This window comes from Capricornis sumatraensis, chromosome 14 (assembly GCF_032405125.1).
Source record: "Capricornis sumatraensis isolate serow.1 chromosome 14, serow.2, whole genome shotgun sequence".
NCBI classification, from domain to species: domain Eukaryota; kingdom Metazoa; phylum Chordata; class Mammalia; order Artiodactyla; family Bovidae; genus Capricornis; species Capricornis sumatraensis.
In genome coordinates this window covers 69162408-69186645 of record NC_091082.1, presented here as the reverse complement: position 1 = coordinate 69186645, position 24238 = coordinate 69162408, and the positions used below count along the sequence as shown (strand labels likewise).

General features: G+C 36.6%; 1 protein-coding gene across 2 annotated transcripts in view; it reads right to left on the bottom strand.

Moving 5' to 3' along the window:
- The window catches only part of XPR1 (xenotropic and polytropic retrovirus receptor 1), a 200908-nt gene that overhangs the window by 71472 nt on the left and 105198 nt on the right, over positions 1-24238 (bottom strand). The window lies entirely within an intron of this gene.

The following is a 24238-nucleotide window of genomic DNA, read 5'->3' as shown; positions in this document are numbered from 1 at the left end:
GTCCAAAGACCAACTAGGGAAACAAAAATGTAAGTTACTAATACTTTCTTAGTCTTCAAAATGACAACAATATATGCATTTCTTTGAAAAAATTAACTTGTGAACCATATTAAGAAAAGGTTAATCAAAGGCTTCTTCATAGGCACACAATTTTTTAAATTGAATGAGGTTTTCTAAATCTCTACTATAATAAATTTATAGTGGTGGAGAAAATAAGTGTTCATAAGACTTCAGAAGACACCACTGCAGACAGAGGTGATCAAAGCAGTCTCAAGGTACTGGCAGGTGAATTGAATAAGATTTAGCAGACAGTAGACTAATATTGCATTTTAAAATGTAGCAGAAAATGAAGACATGAATATGTAATGGTTTCTGGAAAAAAATGAGTTGATTGTTCTAACTACCTACTCATTTTTACCTTAGCTGTACCAGACATACAGAAAGAGACATAGACTGATGGTTATAAATTAGATATTCCAAATGTTCAGTTGCTGGATAGGAACATAAATGAGCTAAGTAACTGGGTAATTGTGCAAGTGTAGTGATAAATGGCAACTGACACATTCAGGAGAAGTAGTGGTATGGATTCTAGTTAACAGCAGAGCACAAGTCCATCTAGCTAGCTGCTGCCTAGGTTGTCAGATCTTCCAATTTTTCAGGGAGAAGTCATAAATCTAGATATTTTAAAAACACTGTGTGGGCCAATCAATGTATGTCTTTGCAGGCAGGATCCACTTTGTGAGTTGTCATATAGCATATTGATTTACTCAATATTATAGTACAGATACATACATCTTCAGGAACCCCAAGGCTAAAAAGGGTATGTTTCTTGACCAGTGAGCTCTGACGAGACTCCCGATGATAACTGTAATTTACAACTTTCTTATTTCTGGATCTCTAGGGCACTCTAAGCTTGAAATGCCCAGATAAAGTATAGGTTCTTTTACATCCCTCAGATGCTTCAAATCTTAGGAGAATCCCAGAAATCCTTAAGTAATTCACCTCTCCAGTAATAAGAGAAGTAGTATTTCCTTAGTATGTAACACACACACACACACACGCACACACACACACGAATTCCAGAGATATTTTAAAGAAAACAAAAGCTTAAAATGAAGTTTTAAAAAGCATGTTGAATCTATCCATTTAATTTGAAAACAAAAATGTAAAAAAAAAATAGGACTACGACTTCTCTATTCTTATGCTTTAGAACTGAAAAATTTATGCAGGATTCTACTGATTTTGCAGTAAAGAAAGGATGGCTACTTTAAGTTCCTCATGTAAGCTTAGCAGCTAAAGTACAATAAAGGCTGTAACTGCCCAAGGCCAGTGAGAATTATTTTTTCAAACCATAAAGCAGGTCAAAGCTTTTTGAAAAACTGACCTTGAGTTAAAAGATGCTCCAAGGTAACATATGCTACTCTTTTTTTTCTTCTGGCCTCTCTAAATGGCTTTCAGGATCTTAGTCCCCATATCTGGGATTGAACTCGGGCCCACATAGTCAAAGACCTGAGTCCTCACAACCAGACAGCCTGGGAGTCCTCCAGATGCTGCTTTTATAATACATCTGGCTATAGCTTATTTAGAATAAGAGTAATATCTTACTCTACTTATCTACCCATTTAAAAAAAAATTTAATCTTATCCTCTATTGTATTATTACGAAAAAAACCCCAACATGTCCTAATGTCAATCAGTCACAAAACTATTAATTCAATTAGTCACAAAAGACTAAATTTAGTTCAAAGAAATCTAGTGTAAATAAGTCCATATATTAGCAAGATCTATCAACAAATGTAAGATTAGCATCAAGAGGAAAAAAAGGAAGAAAGATGAAAGGGTGGGAAAAAAAAATCCAGAACTGGCAAAGAATGACTCAGAGAGTACTGCTGTAAAGAACCCTTTGCTCTTAGTTAAATAAATATTAATACAGTCAGTTATACCAAAGAGAGAGAGAATAATGAGAGATTTGTCATTTCTGTTATGGTTTTATCCCTACCTTGCATTTGTGGATGACAGACAATTTATTTCTCATCTACCACTCCCAACATTACTAAGTTAATAGCAAATAACTCTAAGAGTACTAATCAAGGTAAAATATTCTTACTGCATAGCAACCACCATCAAGTGCTTTTTATAGCAATTTTCCAGACTATATGTGCGTGCGTGTGTGTGTGTGTGTGTGTGTGTGTGTATAAATAAAACCATAAGTGTCATCTTTCACATAAAATCTCTCAAAAACCAATTCTTCAAAACAATCAGTAATCTCAAATTTTTATGACTACTTTCAGTCTTCTTAATTTCCAGAGCTTTGAGAGACTGAAGGTAAGAACTATATATTTTTTATCTTTATAGATCCTGCAGCTGCTAAGTCGCGTCAGCTGTGTCCGACACTGTGCGACCCCATAGATGGCAGCCCACCAGGCTCCGCTGTCCCTGGGATTCTCCAGGCAAGAACACTGGAGGGGGTTGCCATTTCCTTCTCCAATGCCCAGCATAATGTCTGGTACACAGTATGCACTCCATATTTTATTTTTTAAATTGTAAATATGAAACATATTTGTTTCATAATTTTTGAGAAAATTGTAACTCTCTATTAAAGTTTAAAAAGACTAACTCCAACAATTAAATATTTGTGTACAAAGGAATGAAGCTGACCCCTCTCTCACATCATATACTAAAATTGTCTAAATGGATCAAAGATTTAAATATAAATTTGAAAAGTATAAAACTCTTAAAGAAAAACAGGCATAAATCTTCATGATCTTAGATGAGGCAATGGTTCCTAAGATAAATTTCCAAAAGCATAAGTAATAAAAGAAAATACTGATAAAATAGAATTCATCAAAATAAAAAACTTGTGTGTTTAAAAGGCACTATCAAGAAAGTTAAAAGACAACCAGAGAATGGAAGAAAATATATGCAAACCATGTCAGATAAGAATCTAATATCCAGAACTCCTAGAACTCCACAACTAAAAGACAAACAGCCCAATTAAACCCAATTTTTAAAATGGGCAAGGATCTGAACAGACATTTCTCAAAAAGACAACAAGTGTTGGCAAGGGTGAAGACAAACTGAAACGCTTATATACTGCTGGTGAGAATACGAAACGATGAGGCACTCAGGAAAAATGTTTAAGTTCCTCAAAATATTAAATACAGAGCTACCTACCATATGATCTGGCAATTCCACTTCTAGGTATATATATACGCAAGAGAAGTGAAAAAAAATTGTGCAAGAATGCCTATAGCAGCATTATTCATAATAGCCAAAAAGTGGAAATAATCAGAGTCTATAAACTGATGTAAGATAGATAAACATGGCATATCCATGTAATAAAATATTTTTCAGCCTTTAGACGCAGTAGTAATTATACATGCTACAACACACACAGCATGTAGGAGTAATATACATGCTACAGCACAGACCTTGAGAGTATCACGGAAAAGGAAAGAAGCTAAACACTAAATATCACATAGTACAGAATCCCATTTTATATACGTCCAGAACAGGCAAATCCATAAAGACAGAAAGCAGACTAGTGGTTGGCAGGGGCTGCAGCGAGGGAGATTGGGAGTGATGAAAATGTCTTGGAATTAGACAGTAGTGATGGTTGTGCAACCTTGTGAATATATTAGAAACCACTAAATTTCATACTTTCAAAAGGTGAAATTTTATGGTACCTAAATTATATCTCAATAAAAAATATTTTAACTCCAAGTTTAACCCTATAACAGAAACACATTGAAACACTAAAGCCTATTTATTTATTCAACAAATAATTATTGTGACAGGCTCTGTGCTAAATGCTGGAGATAGAAGAACAAGATAGATGTGGTTTCTGCTCTCATGAAGTCTGTAGTCTAATGACAGAAGCAGAAAGGAAAAAAACCCACAGAAATAAACAAAGAGTTACAAACTAGAAACTATAATGAAAACAACAAACAGGGTATTGAGATAGACTGTAGAACTAGAATGGATGACTATCCTTTTTGGCAGGGTAAGAGATCATCAGAGAAGACCTCTCCATAGGAGATAATTTTTTATCTGAAACCTCAGCTTAAAACATAAGGAAAAGAAAGGGCAAATGATTACCAACAGAAGGAACAGCGCGTGAGGAAAGAAATTTGGGTGCCTGAGGGGGCCTGAAGGCAGACCACAATGGGACTGACAGTGTCATGTGACAGGAGGTAAGGTCAGAGAAGTAAGCAAAGGCCTTTACATGCAGGAAGATCATGTTGAGTTTAGATTTCATTCAAAGTGCAATGCAAAGTTTTGAAGGGTTTTAAGGAGTCGTCTAAAAAGTAGAAGAAAAAAGTAGAATTAGCTTAGTTTTACTAAAAGGATAATCTAAAATAGCATTTCCCAGGACATTATGTATAGAGGAGGCAGGAAAGAAGGAGAAGGAGAAGAATTTCAAGGAATTCAAGTAAGTCTAGGAAATACAAGTATAAGCTGATCTCTTTAACGTAGTAGTTCTCAATGAGGGATGATTTTGTCTCCTGGGGGTCATTTGGAAATGTCTAGAGGCATTTCTGTTTCTCAAAACTAAGGTGTTACTGGAGTCTAGGGGATAGAGGCCAAGGATGCTGCTAAACACCCTGTAAGGCCCAGAACATCATCTTCTCTCTTTCCTCTTCCTCATCAGAGAATCTGAAATGTTACCACCACCAAGTTGAGAAACTTTGCTTCAAGGTAAAAGAAGCTTTACTATGCTAACATACATTGTTATTATTTCTTAAGGAGGAGAAGTAGTAGACTGTGTTTCTGAAAGTTATTTATAAGAACACCATCCTTCCTGGGGGTAGAGGGAGGATAGCTGAGAAGGACAGAGGGAAGATAGGGAAGGGGGTGAAGAGCACCTATTAAAAATTTCAAGAATATGATTCTGTGGAAAAATGGTTTTAGAGGAATAAATTGTAATATTACCACCATCGCTTTGCATTTTTATTATGCTTCTATGGCTCACCATCTCAAAAACTACTCATAAATGAAGATGGCTGATAAATAAAAATTAACATGTGACTAGGTTCCATCAAATATAGGAAGAATATTTAGCACTACTGGTTCCACGCTTTTAGGGAAAAAAAAAAGTGTTCTGAGATTTTTTTAAAAGTGTGACTTACAAATAAGGAATAAATAACTTAAAATTCTATTTTTTCCCAAATGCTACTTCATCAACAGATGGGTGATTATATAAAGCATATGGCAAAGAAGGATTTCAAACATTAAAACGTTACTCTAAAATCACTGGTGTAGTAGAAATAGGACTAATTCAGTGTCATTCATTCGACAAGCAGAAAGTTCCTCCCATGAATCAGGCAATGAGCCAGGTGCTAGGAATATAATAATAAGCAAAATACATATAAACTCTGTCCTCAGAAATTACACCTTACCCAAGGAAGCAGACTTTAATCAAATACTCACACAAATATACAAAGTGTAATATGGATCTGAAGAAAAAAGTAAAGATGAAAAAAAAATTAGTGGGCCCAATCTAGTCTGCAAGAATTGGGAGAGGGGCAGTGAGAGAGTCTGAAAGCGTCATATCTGAGATGAAATCTGACAGGTAAGAAAGCATTCGCTAGAGCAGCAGAAGCACTCCAAGCAGCAGGAACAGCATATAACATGACAGTGTAAAACGAAACCAGCAGAAGACGTCTGAGAAACTGAAGAGGATGGTATAACAGCAATCCAGGGAGCAAGGAGGACACTGGTGGCAGTTAAGGCTAGACAAGCAAGCAGGGGCCAGCCCAGGCAGGCCCTGCAGCACAAAGGACTAGCCTTTCCCTATGACCAATGAGACAACCTTGAAGGATTTTAAGCAGAGGAATGATTGTGATCAGATATGTTTTGTAAATGAGGAGATGTGGGGAGACTAATCAGATTTAGTATCAGTTCAGTTCAGTTGCTCAGTCGTGTCCAACTCTTTGTGAATCCAGGGGCTACAAGGCTTCTCTGTCCAGCAACAGCTCCTGGAGCTTGTTCAAACTCACGTCCCTTGAGTCAGTGATGCCATCCAACCATCTCATCCTCTGTCATTCCCTTCTCCTCTTTCTCTCAATCTTTCCCAGCATCAGGGTCTTTATCAATGAGTCAGCTTTTCACATCAGGTGGCCAAAGTATTGGAGCTTCATTCAGCTTCAGCCCTTCCAATGCATATTCAAGGTTGATCTCCTTTGCAATTGACTGGTTTGATCTTGCTGTCCAAGAGATTCTCAAGAGTCTTCGCCAACACCACATTTCAAAAGCAACAATTCTTCAGTGCTCAGCCTTCTTTATGGTCCAATTCTCATACCTGTACATGACTGCTGGAAAAACCATAGCTTTGATTATACAGACTTTTATCAGCAAAGTGGTATCTCTGCTTTTTAATATGTTCTCTAGGTTTGTCATAGCTTTTCTTCCAGTTCAGTTGCTCAGTCGTGTCCGACTATTTGTGACCCCATGTACTGTAGCATGCCAGGCTTCCCTGTCCATCACCAACTCCCCAAGCTTGCTCGACTTCATGTTCATTGAGTCAGTGATGCCATCCAACCATCTCATCCTCTGTCGTTCCCTTCTCCCACCTTCAGTCTTTCCCAGCATCAGGGTCTTTTCCAATGAGTCAGTTCTTGGCATCAAGTGACCAAAGTATTGGAGTTCCAGCTTCAGCACCAGTCCTTCCAATGAATATTCAGGACTGATTTCCTTTAGGATTGACTGGTTTGATCTTCCTACAGTCCAGGGGTCTCTCAAGAGTCTTCTCCAACATCAAAAGCATCAATTCTTTGGCGCTCAGCTTTCCTTATAGTCCAATGCTCATATTCATACATGACTACTGGAAAAACCATAACTGACTAGACGGACCTTTGTCGGCAAAGTAATGTCTCTGCTTTTAATATGCTGTCTAGTTCTGTCATAGCTTTCCTTCCAAGAAGCAAGCCTCTTTTAATTTCATGGCTACAGTCATCATCTGCAGTGATTTTGGAGCCCCCCAAAATAAGGTCCATCACTGTTTCCATTGTTCCCCCATCTATTTGCCATGAAGTGATGGAACTGGATGCCATGATTTTAGTTTTCTGAGTGCTGAGTTTTAAACCAGCTTTTTTACTCTTCTCTTTCACTTTCAAGAGGCTCTTTAGTTCTTCACTTTCTGCCATAAGGGTGGTGTCATCTCTATATCTGAGGTTATTGATATTTCTCCCAGCAATCTTGATTCCAGCTTGTGCTTCACCTAGCCCACCATTTCGCATGATGTACTCTGCATATAAATTAAACAAGCAGGGTGACAATATACAGCCTGACGTACTCCTTTCCTGATTTGGAATCAGTCTGTTGTTCCATGTCCAGTTCTAACTGTTGCTTCTTGACTTTCATTAGACACTAAGATCTCCTGAGATAGGTATTCCCATCTCTTTCAAATTTTCCACAGTTTGTTGTGATCCACACCGTCAAAGGCTTTAGTGTACTCAATGAAGCAGAAGTAGATGTTTGTCTGGAATTCCTTTACTTTCTCTATGACCCAAGATGTTGGCAATTTGACCTCTGGTTCCTCTAGTGACATATAATTGAGATGAAATTATCTCACTGGCACTAGCTTTGACATAATTGGAATTATTTATCACCCCAATGAATGCTTATCTAATGTCTGCTAGTCAAAAACCACCAATAGATGAAATTATTGTTGTTGCTCAGTTGTCCAGTCATGTCTGACTCTTTGTGACCCCATGGACTGCAGCACGCCAGGCCTCCCTGTCCCTCACCATCTCCTGGAGTCTGCCCAAGTTCATGTTCATTGCATCATTGATACCATCCAGCCATCTCATCCTTTGATACCCTCTTGTTCTGCCCTTGATCTTTACTAGCATCAGGGACTTTTCCAATGAATTTGGTCATCAGATGACCAAAATAAATGAAACAGCAATAAATAATTCCAAAGAGGGGATAATTCAATAGCAAAACAAATCATGTATACCAGTGTTTTCAAGTATTTTTTGCTTTCATAACCTCAAAAAAAATTGAAAAACTATCTTGAATAAAATTATAATAAAACATTTTGAGCACATTTAAATAGTTATAAGCAATGAAATTTCTGATGCATCATAATTATTTGCATTTTAAATTAATATGACATTGGTTTAAATGTAACTAATGGAATTTAAATGCCATAGCAATATAATAACCATCATCCATTCATTATCGAATACATAAATGAGCTCTTAACATTTGGAAATTTTATATCATTTCATTTTTTTCTTTAACTTACATTTCCATTCTACTTACATTACAAAATTTATTCTAATATAGTTTTGGATCTGGAAGCCATTTATTATTATCATATTGTACTTCCTAGACATTAAATGCAGATAAATGAAAATTTAAATACAACTTTTCAAACCATAAAACTCAAATATTAGAATTTCTTCTGGATTGAGCTATCATTACTATTATTAGAACATACTACATCATACTACATCAGTACAACAAATATGTAATAAGCTTTCATAAATATCAGATATAAAAAGTAAAATGCTATTGGTAATTTGAAAATAAATCTCATCTTTAAATGGATGATACTTTTTCTCCCAATTAGTTCACATATCCATTGATAAATGTTACTTTATTCCTAGAAAGATAAATAAGTAGACTGGAATGAAAGCATTGTTGTAGCAACATCAATTCTTTGGACTCCTTCCAAATGTTTTCCAAAACCTGCATACAGATCTGTTGCTGGGGTTTCCCAGGTGGTGCTAGTGGTAAAGAATCTGCCTGCCAATGCAGGAGATGGAGGAGAGGCGGGATCCCTCGGTGGGGAAGATCCCCTGGAATAGGGAATGACAACCCACTTCAGTATTCTTCCTTAGAAAATTTCTTGGACAGAGGTTCCTGGCAGGCTACATACAGTCCATGGGGCTGCAAAGATCTGCATACAACTGAGTGAGCACACACACACAGTTTTAATAATGTATAGGGTGACAAAAAAGTCATTCCTCAATTTCACTGAAAACAATTTGACTTCAGAAAGATTTGTTTCCCTGTTAATCACTCACCTTCTCAACATCCACATCAAATATTTGAGTATTTCAGAGTATTCCTTTGTTTGAGAGCCAGAGAGTCAATTCAGATTTTATAAGAAACAAGCCTTTCTTTTATAAAATCAGAGAAAGGCCATTTGAAAGGGGACTCTTGGACAACTGCCTGGCAATTACTGAGGCAAATCAATTTCAGGAATTAGAATATATGGAAGACTTGGAGATGGATTCCCCTAAATGACAGTAACAAAACTTTATTCCAGCACTGTTTCTTCATTTAACCAACATGACAAAACAATAATTTGTATACAGATGATATTTTTAAGTGAATTATCTGTTCTTTACTGAAGGACTTCCATTTGTTAATTCTGTTAGCCTAATTATTTCACATTAACTAGAAAGTACATGCCATTATTTAAAGCTACTTTGTTAATCAAATCTATGTAGTTTAAAGCTACCTTGAGATAAACTATTAGTAATCATAGGTTTTTCACTTCTATAAAGCAATAGGTTATATACATTAAGACTGGATTTACTATAAACAAACCAAAATAAATCCCATACAAGTACTAACCAGGCCCAACCCCACTTAGCTTCAGAGATCATGAATGTTCAGGGTGGCATGGCCATAGACAAATACAAAATATCTGATGATTACTTGAGAGGTATTAGTTTAACTGAATTTTCAGGGTTTTTTTTTTTTTTTTGCAAAGATGAAAATAAGAATGAGCCATAAGAATTATAACCATTCTAGTTACTTAATCCAAGAATAAAGCTTTCAATGAACAACAGTTATTTCCAAGAATGACAGTCATTTCTCGGAAGCAGCAGGCAGGTAACTAAAGATAAAATGCTTTTATAAGACATAACACCAATATTCCAGTCAGATATGAAAAGTTAGGAAACATAGCTTTCTAAGAAAAAAAGTATTGAAAAATCAGGCATGTTGTACTCTGTTACTTCTTTAAGATCCATAAATTATACCTTTGTTGAAAAACTTCCCCAGTATTTCCAAATTTTATTCTGACTTCATAGCAACATGTCAACTAAAAAAAAAAATTAAGCTCCAGTTGCCTCAAAGCCAGAACGTTATACACTTCCTTCCTCTTCTATATTCTGAGACTATTCAGTATTCTTCAAATTAGAGCAGAAAAATAGCCACTGATAAAGAGACTCTTCCAATGACTGACAGACAACTTTAAAAATGCATCCCTGAATCACGCTGAGAAAGATGCGATAACAAAGGAAAAACACATAAAGCAATCAGGAAACAAACTGGCTACTAAAATCAGTTTTTTAAAAAAAATCTCAGTGATTTTATGTTTAAATAGAAGATTTGGTAATAGAAAGTGGTCAAGTTTCTATTTCCTCGAGGAAAAATGAACATGTTCAATTCAATTAAAAAACCTTAACTAATTTCTAATCTAAAAATCAGTTTGGGCTCTTAATTACATACAGACAAATGAACAACTAAAGCATACTTTAATAGCTGCATATCTCTTTAAACATGGATTGAGTGTTCTAGTTCAAGATGGCAACACAGACAACTCTTGAATTCATCTCTTCCCTCAAACACACTCAATCTGCTGTTGCTGCTGCTGCTAGGTCGCTTCAGTGGTGTCCGACTCTGTGCAACCCGAGACGGCAGCCCACCAGGCTCTCCCGTCCCTGGGATTCTCCAGGCAAGAACACTGGAGTGGGTTGCCATTTCCTTCTCCAATGCATGAAAGTGAAGTCACTCAGTCGTGTCCGACTCTTAGCGACCCCACGGACTGTAGCCCACCAGGCTCCTCTGTCCACGGGATTTCCCAGGCAACAGTACTGGAGTGGGTTGCCATTGCGTTCTCTGACACTGAATCTAGAACTACTCAGGAAGTAATCCAGAAACAAGGTGAGTGACTCTTACATATCAGGTGAAGGAGAAAATGCCTACATCATCCACTTGAAATCATTAGGAAAGGATGAGACACATTCTGGCCATAAACAGACAATTTCTGGCAAATCACCATTCAATTCCTGGCAAATCACCAGACGATCGGGAGGTAACTCCCAGCTTCATCAAGAGGGGAAAAAGGACTGGACCCCACATCTAAGGGAGAAATAGAAAGCAATACAATAGTGGTAGGGTTCTTCAATAAATCACTTCAAACAATGCACAGATCATCCAGACAGAACATCAATAAGGAAACACTGGATCTGAACAAGTTAAACCAGACTTACAGAACATACCATCCAACAGCAGCAGAATGCAGGCATATCTCATTTTAGCTTTACTGCACTTTACAGATATTTCACTTTTACAAACTGAAAGTTTTTGGCAACTCTGAATCAAGCAAGTCTATCTGCGCCACTTTCCCAACAACATCTGTTCACTTCATGTCTCTGTGTTACATCTTGGTAATTCTCACAATATTCCAAACTTTCTCATTATTATTACACTTTCTTATGATGATCTGGGATGTCTGATGTTACTACTGTAATTGTTTTGGGGCACCATGAACCACACCTGTATAAGATGGCAAATTTTACCATAAACATTGAATGCGTTCTGACTGCTCAACCAACTGGCCATTCACCAGTCTCTTTCCTTCTGATTCCCCAAGACACAGTAACGCTGATATTAGGCCAATTAGTAACTCTACAATGGCCTCTAAGTGTTCAGGTGAAAGAGTCACACATCTTACTTGAAACCAAGAGCTAGAAATATTTAAGCTTAGTGAAGAAGGCATGTCAAAGCCAAGACAGGCCAAAAGCTAGGCCTCCTATGCCAGTTTGCCAAACTCTAAATGCAAAGGAAAAGTTCTTAAAAGAATTGAATCGCCAGTCTATGTCTGACGCAGGATACAGCATGCTTGGGGCTGGTGCATGGGGATCACCCACAGAGATGTTATGGGGAGGGAGGTGGGAGGGGGTTTCATGTTTGGGAACACATGTAAGAATTAAAGATTTTAAAATTTAATTAAAAAAATAAAAATTAAAAAAAAAAATAAAGGAAATGAAAAGTGTTACTTCAGTTAATACATAAATGATAAAAAAGTGAAACAGCCTTACTGCTGATACAGAGAAAGTTTAGCAGTTTGAATAGAAGATTAAACCAGCCATAGCCTTTCCTTAAGCCAAAGCCTACTCCAGAGAAGGCCCTAGATCTCCTCAATTCTATGAAGGCTGAGGGGTGAGGGAACTGCAGAAGTTTGAAGCTAGTGGAGGGTTGTTCATGAGGTTTAAGGAAAGAAGTCATCTCCATAACATTAAAGTACAAGGTGAAGCTGCAAGTGCTGATGTAGAAGTTGCAGCAAGTTATCCAGGAGATCCAACTAAGATACTGAATGAAAGGAGCTACACTAAATCACAGATTTTCCATGTAGATAAAACAACCTTCTATTGGAAAAGGATGTTATCCAGGACTTTCACAGCCACAGAGAAATCAATGCTTGGCTTTAAAGCTTAAGAATGGGGGGACTCTTTCATTAGGGGCAAATGTAGCAGGGTACCTGAAGTTGAAGCAATGACTATTAATCATTTCAAATATCCTAGAGCCCTTAAGCAGAGAAGGTGATGGCACCCCACTCCAGTACTCTTGCCTAGAAAATCCCATGGACGGAGGAGCCTGGTAGGCTGCAGTCCATGGGGTCGCTAAGAGTCAGACACGACTGAGCGACTTCCCTTTCACTTTTCACTTTCATGCATTGGAGAAGGAAATGGCAACCCACTCCAGTGTTCTTGCCTGGAGAATCCCAGGGATGGGGGAGCCTGGTGGGCTGCCGTCTATGGGGTTACACAGAGTCGGACGCGACTGAAGTGACTTAGCAGCAGCAGCAGAGCCCTTAAGAATTATGCTCAATCTACTCTGCCTCTGCTCTGTAAATGGAACAACAAATCCTGCATGACAGGACATCTGTTTACAACATAGTTTACTAAATATTTTAAGCCACTGTTGAGACCTACTGCTTAGTAAAAACTATTTCTTTCAGAATGTTAGTTCTGACAATGCACTTGGGCACCCAAGAGTTCTGATGGAGATGTGCAATGAGATCAGTGCTGTTTTCATGCCTGCTAACACAGCATTCATTCTGCAGCCCACAGACCCAGAGAAATTTCAGCTTTCAGGTCTTATTATTTAAGAAACATACTTCATAAGGCTATAGTTGTTGCAGATAGTGATTCATTTAATGGATATAGGCAATGTAAATAGAAAATCTTCTGGAAAGGAGTCACTATTCTTGATGCCATTACGAACATTCATGATTAATAGAAAGAGGTTAAAATGCAACATTAACATGAGTTTGGAAGAAGCTGATTCCAATGCTGATAACTTGAAGGGATCAAGACTTCAGTGGAGGATGTAACTAAAAACTTTGAAGTAAAGAGCAAGAGAATTAGAATGAAAGTAAAGCCTAAGTAAATCTAAAAAAGTGGGAATATGTGTATACATATAGCTGATTCACTTCACTGTACAGTAGAAACTAACACAACATTGTAAAGCAACTATATTCTAATAAAAAAAATTTTTTTTTAAGGGAAGAAAAGAAAGACTTAAGACTGTGCCAGTAAGGAAGTGGGTAACTTGGGGATCGGCATATAACTCATGGGTCACTGTATGAGTTAGATAAAACAGTAGATTCCCTCCCCTGCTCCAAAAAAAGCAGAGTCTAAAAGATGTGACTGAATTGCTGCAATCTCATGATAAAATTTAAACAAATTAGAAAATTGCTTTTTAATGGATGAGCAAAGAAATCAGTTCGTTGAGATGGAGTCGAGTCCTGGTGAAGATGTTGTGAAGATTGGTGAAGTAACAACAAAGGATTTAGAATATTACTTAGTTGATAAAGCAGTGGCATGATTTGAGAAGACTGACTCCAATTCTGAAAGAAGTTCTGAGGGTAAAACAGCAATGCATGTTACAGAAAAATCATTTGAGAAAGGAAGAGTCAACAGAGGAGGCAAACTTCATTGTCGTCTTACTTTGAGATATTGCCACAACCACAATTTTTAGCAGCAGCCCACCACCCCAATCAGTCAGCAGCTTTCAGCATCCAGGCAAGATCCTCCACCAGCAAAAAGATTACAACTTGCTGAAGGCACAGATGATGATTAGCATGTATTTAGTAATAAAGCATTTTTTAATTGAGATATGTACATTTTTTAGACATAATGCTAGTACATACTTAATAGACCACAATACAGTATAAACATAATTTTTATGTGAACTAGGAGACCAAAAAATTTTGACACGCTCTGTTGCAATATTCACTTTATTGTGGTGGTCTGGAAGCAAACCTACAATATCTCTGAGGTATGTGTGTACATATTCTTCCCAAGTATACATGGAATATTCTCTGGGATAGATCATATGGTAGGCAGTAAAATAAATCAATAAATTTAAGAAGGTTGAAATCATAGCAAGCATCTTTTCTAACTACTATGAAAGTAATTCTAGTATGAAATTAGAACCTTTAAGTCTCAACTTCTATAGCTATTCTGAACTATATTCAGTTCCCTGAATCAGTCATACTTTTCTTACCTTTGGACCTCAACACAAGCTGTACTTCTGCCTGAACATTTTCTTCCTAAGCACCCCAAAACTGTCTCTTTCCCCAACCTCAACTTTCATATTCATATTATTTCCCTTGTTCCCTGACACCCTAGTCAAAAGCCCTTCTTGAAATATTACTGATCAGAATAACCCTGAACATATTTAACACATTTAATTGTTGACTATAATTGACAGACGAGTAGATAAAGAAGATGGGGTACCTATATATAATGGAATATCACTCAGCCATAAAAAGGAATAAAACTGGATTATCTGTAGAGACATGGATGGACCTACAGTATGTCATACAGAGTGAAGTAAGTCAGAAAAACAAATACCATATATTCACACATGTACGTGGAATCTAGGAAAATGGCATAGATGAACCTACTTACAGGGCCGGAACAGAGATGCAGACAAAGGAACAGACATGTGGACAAGGGGCGGGGGGATGTGATGGTGGGATTAACTGGGAGACTGGGACTGACGTGTGTGCACTGCCACGTGTGGACAGATGCTAGTGGGGACTGACTGCAGCACAGGGAGCTCAGCCTGGTGCTCTGTGGTGACCTATGGATGGAACGGGGGTGGAAGGGAGACCCAAGAGGAGGGGCTACATGCATACATACAGCTGATTCAGGTCACTGTCCAGCAGAAGTTAACACAACATTATAAAGCAACTCGACCCCAATAAAAAAAATAATAATTCTAGTAAGGAACACAAAACTACTGGGTTGGCCAAAAAGTTCATTAGGGTTTTACTTACTGCAAGATGTTATGGAAAAACCCAAATGAACTTTTTGGTAAACCCAATATAAGCAACTTTTCTATTTGCTTTGAGACTGGATGATAAATATTACATCGAAATTCCTACTCACACATACATTCTTCCTGCTCCATCTGCTCTCAGAGTATAGGAAAATGATTCTCTGATTCTCTTAACAACGAGGAAACTCAGCATTCACTTGACTTCTAAATACCATTCCCCAATTAACAGAAGTCAGGGCCCTTAGGAAATTATTGTAGGGCTGCAGCAGGGAAAATATAAGATGCCCCTGGAATATCTTGTGATATCAGAAAATAAGAAATTCTCACAAAAGGATTGGGAGATGTCAAAATGACACAGAAGCCAGCACGAAGAAGTTCCCAATGGCCAGAGCAATAAAATAAATGATAGAATAAATTATAATTCATAGAATGAAACAAATATCCACAGGTCCATATTAGTAAAAATAACTGAATAATAAATGTGGGAGAAAGGACAACTCTCCATTATAGAAGAATTCTAATTAATAAAGATAGAAGAAATGTGAACACCACAAACTCACCGTTAGGCAAATACCACAGTATTAAACTGTTGCAGACAAGATCCACCCACAGATGCTAAAACCAAAGAGCAAAAGTCTGAGAAGCAAGAAGATATTTATCAATACAAAGGGAAAAATAGGAGCTTTACAGTGCAAAAACTAGGTGATGCTTTAAGCAAGTAATCCGAGTTAATATCAGTAGTAAAATGGGACATGTCAACATCATGTACCCCTGAAATGATGTACTGTGAAGGACATATCACTTCTGTGGTATTTCTGACAAAAAGGCATAATCTGAATCTATTAATGAAAAAACATCTGACAAAAGTAAACTTAGAAATATTGTTAAAAAAAACTCATCAAAGTATACAGTATTCATCAAAGTGTCAAAGTCATGACTAAAGAAATGTTACAGATCGAAGGAAACTAAAGAGATAAACAACTCAGTGTAATGTGGGATCCTGAATCAGATTCTTATACAGAAAAGAACACAAGGGAAAAATCTGGTAGAATTCTAATGAAGTCTCTAGTTTATTCAGTAGCATTGTACTGCGGTGAATTTTCTGGTTTTGATAATTGCACTATGATCACGGAAGATGTCAACATTATAGGACAACTAGATGAAGGGTCTACATGAACTCTCTACTCTTCCTGCAATGTTTCTATAAGTTTATTTCAAAATAAAAAAATTCAAAATGTCTATGGTTTGAAGGCAAACCAATTAAAAAATAAAAAACTAAACCTAGTCAAGAGAATGATTTAACTGTAATACCATTCCCCACACTATTAATAAGACAGTCCAACAATAAATCATAAATATCAATGTTAAATAGCAAATATTTTAAGCATATCCACTAAGTGCCAGGCACTGTGCTCCTGGCTAGGAATATCGTGATCAAAAAGGCTAACAGTCTCTATCCTTTGAGAGAAAACAGACACTAATTAAGAAATTAGAAGAGGAAAACATGTAGTAAAAAGGAAAGCACAGGATGCTAGGGGAACATGACAATGAGCACCAAGGCGGTGCAAGTGATCAGGCAAGTCTTTCTGAGGAAATGACACTTCAGATGTGATATAAAGAAGAAACTTACAGGATGCAGGGCAGGAAGAGGTAACTATATATGCAGGAGTTGAGAGTGTGGCTGACTTGAGAAGAATATCCTGTACTGCTGGACCATGCCAAGTGAAAGTCTAAAACAAACCTGAACACAGAGCAGGGAGCAGATAAGAGAAGGGCTAGGTAAGACTTGTAAAAGATACCAGGCAGGGGAGTAGTATGGTCTGATGCATTTTTTAACAAGGTGCTGGTGAAGAGACTGAGACATTTCTAGAAACAAAGCAGATTAGACACGCTGAGAACATTGCACAGTACAGAACACCTAAAAATGCTGAATAAAATTTAAAGACCATCTCTTTATATGCAGAGTTGAAAGAAAGTAAGAGACACCTTCAGAGGTCAAACACCTAAGAGAAAACACAAATCCATGAAGGAACTGAACACTGAAGCAAAAAACTATCCCAAGGACATCCACAGAGATAAGCTGGTTAAGGAAGTAATACACCATCTAAATTAAACAGTACTTACATATAAACAGTAGTATGCGCAAAACCAAAACAGTTATTTAAAAGAAAAAATAGTGAATTAAAAACCAACATATATGTCTCTCACCACAGATAATTTGATAAACAAGCTCTCAAAGTCCACAGTCTAGTGCTGCTGCTGCTAAGTCACTTCAGTCGTGTCTGACTCTGTGCGACCCCAGAGATGGCAGCCCACCAGGCTCCCCCGTCCCTGGGATTCTCCAGGCAAGAACACTGGAGTGGGTTGCCATTTCGTTCTCCAATGCATGAAAGTGAAAAGGGAAAGGGAAGTCACTCAGTCGTGTCCGACTCCTAGTGACCCCATGCACTGCAGCCTACTAGGCTCCTCCATCCATGAGATTCTCCAGGCAAGAGTACTGGAGTGTGGTGCCATTGCCTTCTCCAAGTCTAGTGCCAGAAGCACCAAAGTTGATCTGTTTTTTCCTTTTCAGTTGATTCAGCTATTCTGTTCTTTTAATCCTATGTGCTACCATAACTGCCTTCAACAAATCTCCATTTTATTCACTCTTCAAAACTACTTGCAGTGAAAGAACTCAACTGATAATCATTTCTACACTTAAAGTAGAACATATCATACATCCATGGAAATGAATAATTTCTACCTACATTAAGGATAACTGTTACCAACTGAGTCACAGCACACTGTGAGAGGAGTCAAGACAGTACAAGCTTAACTTCTACTACTACTATTAAAGTTTAGGCAACTTTATTATACAATTGAGATCTTAAACAAGTGAACTCTTTGGTAATTGTCTTCAGGTGACTTGGATACTATAAACTCAATACATCTAACATCTTTTAAACATCTGGACATCTTTTAACTTTCTAGTGTCTTATACCTAGGCCACTTTTGTGTCCTAGCTACCATATTTCTCACAGGGGCCTGATGTTAGCACATCCTGTTACACAGTAAGTACTAGAAGAGATCATAATTTTTCCAATAAAGATTACACTTGATTTGAGAGTAAGAGGTATTAATCCTACCTTTGCTTTGTTAACCTCAAAGCAATGTTTGCTCCTTTGCAGGAGGACATGCTTTGTGTATACAGTGTTGCTGCACTGTATAACCTCCATGTTTAGCTCTGAACATCATTAGGACTTCAATGACTCATAAGAAAATGGGACCTTGTGTTGGACCTTTGGGAAACAACAAATTAAGGAAAACTGGTATTAAACCATAAATAATTGATATAATATTTCTAAGAAGCAACAGGGTTGGAATTCTCCTTTAGAAAAAGGACAAACACTATTCAAAATGAGTTCCCAAGACATAAAAATAAAGACACAAAGAAAAATCAATGACACTCCTAAAATTGGCATTCTTAACCAGAAGCTCACAGATAAACTATACAGAATTCATTCTAAAACTAGGAGTAGAATGTTTGTGATCCCAGGAGACATCTATATTTTTCTTAAAATATGTAAAGTGATTTATTTACCTTAAAGAAAGTTAAGATATACTGCTTCAGAATGCTAAAATCTCTGAAGTAAAGAGAAGAGAATACAGTACCAACTCTTCCCTGTTCCAGGATGCATGAAACAAATTAGTTAAGCAGAACAAATTAGTTAAGTAGACTGCAGCTGACTGAACTCACTGAAGAGTACTCAGTGAAAAGCACTGCTTTTTTCTGAACTTACTGAAATCTTTAGTCACAGAATTTTTATTCACATAGAGGGAAATAAAGTTCTTTTATTGGGCAAGATTCTGAGAATCATTATGAAAAATAACATCTTAGAGCCTTAAGGACCCTAGGAAAATCTCTGATTACTAAAGGAAGGAATCTGAAATGTCTAATAAGCTGGAATATATTCAGTGGAAGAAGAAGTCTTTAATTCTTACAGCTAACTTTATGTGCTCTTCAGACTTACATTTAATATTTTCTATTTAATTCTATTAAAGGCAATGTTCATAAATCCTACAGAGATTCCTGATTATGACTTTATTCTACAATATCCTTTTCATCTTTTGTCCTCAGAGTCACAAATAATTGCATAAATATAATCTTAGTCATGTTTCCAATATAAACTCAGATGGCACTCCCCAAAAGAAGGTTGTAACAGAATTACAGGGTTTGAGAGTTTCATAAAGAAACACCAATTCTGAGGAGTTATTTTTGGCACATAGAGTCCAGAATTAGATCTATGAATCTTCTATGAATGAAGCAGAGGATCTTGTTAAAAGTAGCCAATAAATTTGCAGATTACTGCTTATTTCTTCATTTTTTCACCCCAAAATAAGAAATAAAAGGCACAAGGTATAAACATGTTAATTTGAGGATACAAAATAAATGCTTATTGATGATTTTTATTTACATTTTTCCCCTGAAATCACTTCTTCTCCAGAAAAAAAAAAAAAACCTGTTTTTAGTTTAAAGCCACCAGCACTGTAAATCTATTTACCACAACTTATTTTCAAATTACAATTTCACCAAAAGACTTTTTTAACTACTAGAAATATTTTATAAGAATTCACTTCTGAGTGTAATTTCTTTTTTAAAAAAAGTTTTTTGAAAGCATATTCCATTTCCTTTAAGTTTACATCCCAAATGTGGGCCAGAAACACAAGTTTATCTCCTAATTAGAATTACATCTGACAACTAAACGTACCCAGCAAACGTCTAGTGCCTGTTTATTACACATCAGGTTCAGTGGTACTTTCCTTAATACACTGTATATATCAAAAAAGTAATATGATGGACCAAAACTATCTCATTCTTGCTAATTTTAATTTCAATCCTTCCCATTAGCACCAACCTGTACAGAAAATATCTGCTATGAACCTTATGGCATTTTTCTGGAAATTCAAATAATTTTTTGCCTTACAGCTTAGAGTATGCCTACAGTACCAACAAATGCAATCTTCCCAAAAAAATAAATAACAAAAACTGCAACCTACTGCATTGGGAGGCAGAAGGGTATGACAAAAAAGGACAGTGAACTAGGAGACAGAAAATCTAAGTTCCACTCTCAATTTCATTAATAATAAAGTTATACAACCGCAGTAAGTTAGGCTCTATCTCTCCTAGTGGTCTCTTATTTTTCTTTTTTCTTCTAACTCTCTTTTAAATCTCAAGAACTTATTACCTCCTTGAAGATTATAAATTAACACTATAAAGAAAATGAGAGATGAAATGGTAAAACCGACAATACTATCAATACATTAAAAATGGGAATACGTTTGAAAGGACCTGAATATCTGAGTGTAGGAAGGACTTAGAAGTCACTGAGAATAGAAGAGATAAAGACAAATAAGGGAAACAGTGGGTGAAAGGACCTGAAACAGAATACTGTAAGAAACACAGTATATGTAAAGAAATCAAGTTGGTTGGAACAGAAGCAAATATAAAGATAATTTAGAACTTGATGGATTATACTGTGGGCTCTCCTGGTGGCTCAGACGGTAAAGAATCCGCCTGTAATGCAGGAGACCTGCGTTTGATCCCTGCGTCAGGAAGATCCCCTGGAAAGGGGAAAGGCAACCCACTCTAGTATTCTTGCCCAGAGAATTCCATGAACAGAGGAGCCTGGTGGGCTACAGTATATGGGGTCGCAAAGAGTCAGACACAACAGATGCCTGTGATAACTGACTCTGGACTGCCTAGGTTCAAATCCTAGCTCTGTCATTTACTAGCTGAATGCTTATATGAGGTCTAATCATTTCCACTCTTCCTAGACAGCAGTAATACAGGAGTAGCAGAAGAGAAAGTACTACTCCAATGCAATGGATCTATGTATCTATTATCCTGCATATGCTGTGGCTTCCAGACATACACACATAATCTCTCACCAGACAGCATGTTCTTTGGCTAGTTAAAACCTAGCCATCCTTGAATACATTCTTTACAAACTATCTGATACCACTGAAATAATTTTATTTAGAGTTCAAAATACCTGAGACATTACCAAATATGAAACTTATTTCACAGATGAATATGTTAAAAACCTAAAAGGAACAAGAATGTGGCCAGTGTCAGGTTGATGCCATCTGATTCTCCTTACAACTTAATACTAAGCACTCAGTCATTCAGAAAGAAATATTTATGCTAAACATCCCTCTTTGGAACTTAAAATAGTCATAGCCTAGATCAGTGGTCTCCAAAGAGGGGTGATTCAAACTGCAAGGTAATCACTTGGGGGAGGGCAAGAACATTAGAATATTTATTTATAGAATTTATTCAAAAAATTAAGCTTTACCAACATTCAGAAAACTAAGATCATGGCATCCAGTCCCATCACTTCACGGGAAATAGATGGGGAAACAGTGGAAACAGTGTCAGACTTATTTTTCTGGGCTCCAAAATCACTGCAGATGGTGACTGCAGCCATGAAATCAAAAGACGCTTACTCCTTGGAAAGAAAGTTATGACCAACCTAGATAGTATATTCAAAAGCAGAGACATTACTTTGCCAACAAAGGTCCATCTAGTCAAGGCGATGGTTCTTCCAGTGGTCATGTATGGATGTGAGAGTTGGACTGTGAAGAAAGCTGAGCGCCGAAAAATTGATGCTTTTGACCTGTGGTGTTGGAGAAGACTCTTGAGAGTCCCTTGGACTGCAAGGAGATGCAACCAGTCCATCCTAAAGGAGATCAGTCCTGGGATTTCTTTGGAAGGAATGATGCAAAAGCTGAAACTCCAGTACTTTGGCCACCTCATGCAAAGAGTTGACTCACTGGAAAAGACCCTGATGCTGGGAGGGATTGGGGGGGGTGGGCAGGAGGAGAAGGGGACGACAGAGGATGAGATGGCTGAATGGCATCACGGACTCGACTGACGTGAGTCTGAGTGAACTCCTGGAGGTGGTGATGGACAGGGATGCCTGGCATGCTGTGATTCATGGGGTCGCAAAGAGTTGGACACAACTGAGCAACTGAACTGAACTGAAAATGTAATGTTAAAAAAATGCATAGAAACACATTTTTTTTTAGCATATACTACTAAAAAACAAACCAAAAATACTGTTGAAGGCTTGAAGAAATAAAAAGAATAATCTATACAACACTGGCTACTTGATAGGATAAAAAAACAGATTTTTTAATATGGCTCAGCTAATGAAATAGCCACATTTTATCTTAATTTGAAACAAAAGAACAATTTTTTTGTGATATATTAAAAAAAGATGTACTGGAAAAGATATATTCTTAATAGCAAATGACTTATTAATAAAACCAATGTTTTGTGAGAAAAAAATTACATGTACATGAAAGAGGGCCTTTGGAATTAAAAAGAACTATAGGATTAAGCTGAGCAAAAGAGGAAGAACAGAACTTGTGAAAGTATTTCATTGTATCACTCATGAGCAAACTACTGTAATAAAGAAACTGAAGCTAGCAGTGCCCAAACTGCTACACAAACTCACCAAGGTCATTAATTATTTTAATTAAAAAAAAAGTCTTTAAAATGTAGTAAGAAAAAATGTAATAAAATTCCTATAGTAGTTTGTAGTAAGCTACAGTAATAGTAAAAATCTTTCATTGAACACAAAAGTGTGCTGTTCATCTCATGTCAAAGTAATTTAAAAAGCTGTTAAGCCTAAAATCAGAAAACAAATGTTTTGTATTTGCTGAACTTTTCTGGAGTAAGTAGCTTTCAGTAGTGAGCTATGTAGCAGATATTAAAATTTTAAAAAACAAACAAAAAACATTTTATCTGTCCTTTCAAAGAAAAAATAACATTTCAACAATAAGTAAGAATGCCTGTGCTTTTCAAAAGTGATCTGCCCTAATGGAGACAGCTTTTTGAAAAGGGTATTTAGAAATAGGACTTCTAAATTGCTGTTGCTGAAAAATACACACAAATACCTGCACACTAAAAATTTGGAGACAATTAAAAAAGGAATCTCCCAAATGAGGAATACAAATCAGCTGTGATTCATCTGGAAAAACTAAAGATGAAACTTTGGTTTGTAACAGTAATTAGAGGATACCAAAGAAGATAAAAATTTAATAGGCTAACATAAAGAAAATTTTTGGAATCAGTAAGTGAAAATTAGTAAAAATAAATAATTTGAATTAGTTTGTAACTACAAACTTCTTCCATCTGCATCTACTCTTCTTTGTAAGAGAAGATGATGGCCAGGAAAGTGAAGTATCAAAACAAATACAACTTACAAAAAGAACTTTCAATACCTATATTAAAAACCAATCATATTTCAAAAGAAATTAAGAAATCAATTCCATTCAGAAAAGTGTACAAAAGAGAATAAAAAGTTTAAGAATAAGTTTGACACAAGTGTAAAGGTTTTACTCTGAAAATTATAAAACACTGTTGAAAGAAATTAAAGATGATATAAAAAAATGGGAAGACATTCCAAGTTCATGGATCAAAAGATTTAAGTGTCAGTATAGAAATACTTCCCAAATTGATCCATGGATTCAACAAAATTTTTAACAAAATTCTATTGGTTTCTTTGCCAAAACAGACAAGCTGATTCTAAAATTCTTATGGAAATACAATGAACCCAGCATAGTCAAATAAATCTTGAAAAATAAGACCAAGGTTGGCAAACTCATACTTCCTGATTACAAAACTTTATAACCAATAAGGAATTTGTATTCAAAATAAATAAAGAATTCTAATAAGTCAATAATAAAAAGAGAACCAATTTAAAAAATAGGCAAAGGATCTAAACAGACATTACCCTGAAAAAAATATACAACTGCTAATAGGCACATGAAAAGCTGTTGAGTATCATCAGCCAGTTGGGAAATGCAAATCAAAACCACAATGATATGGGGATTTCCTGGCAGTGCAGTAGTTAGGACTCTGTGCTTTGACAGCT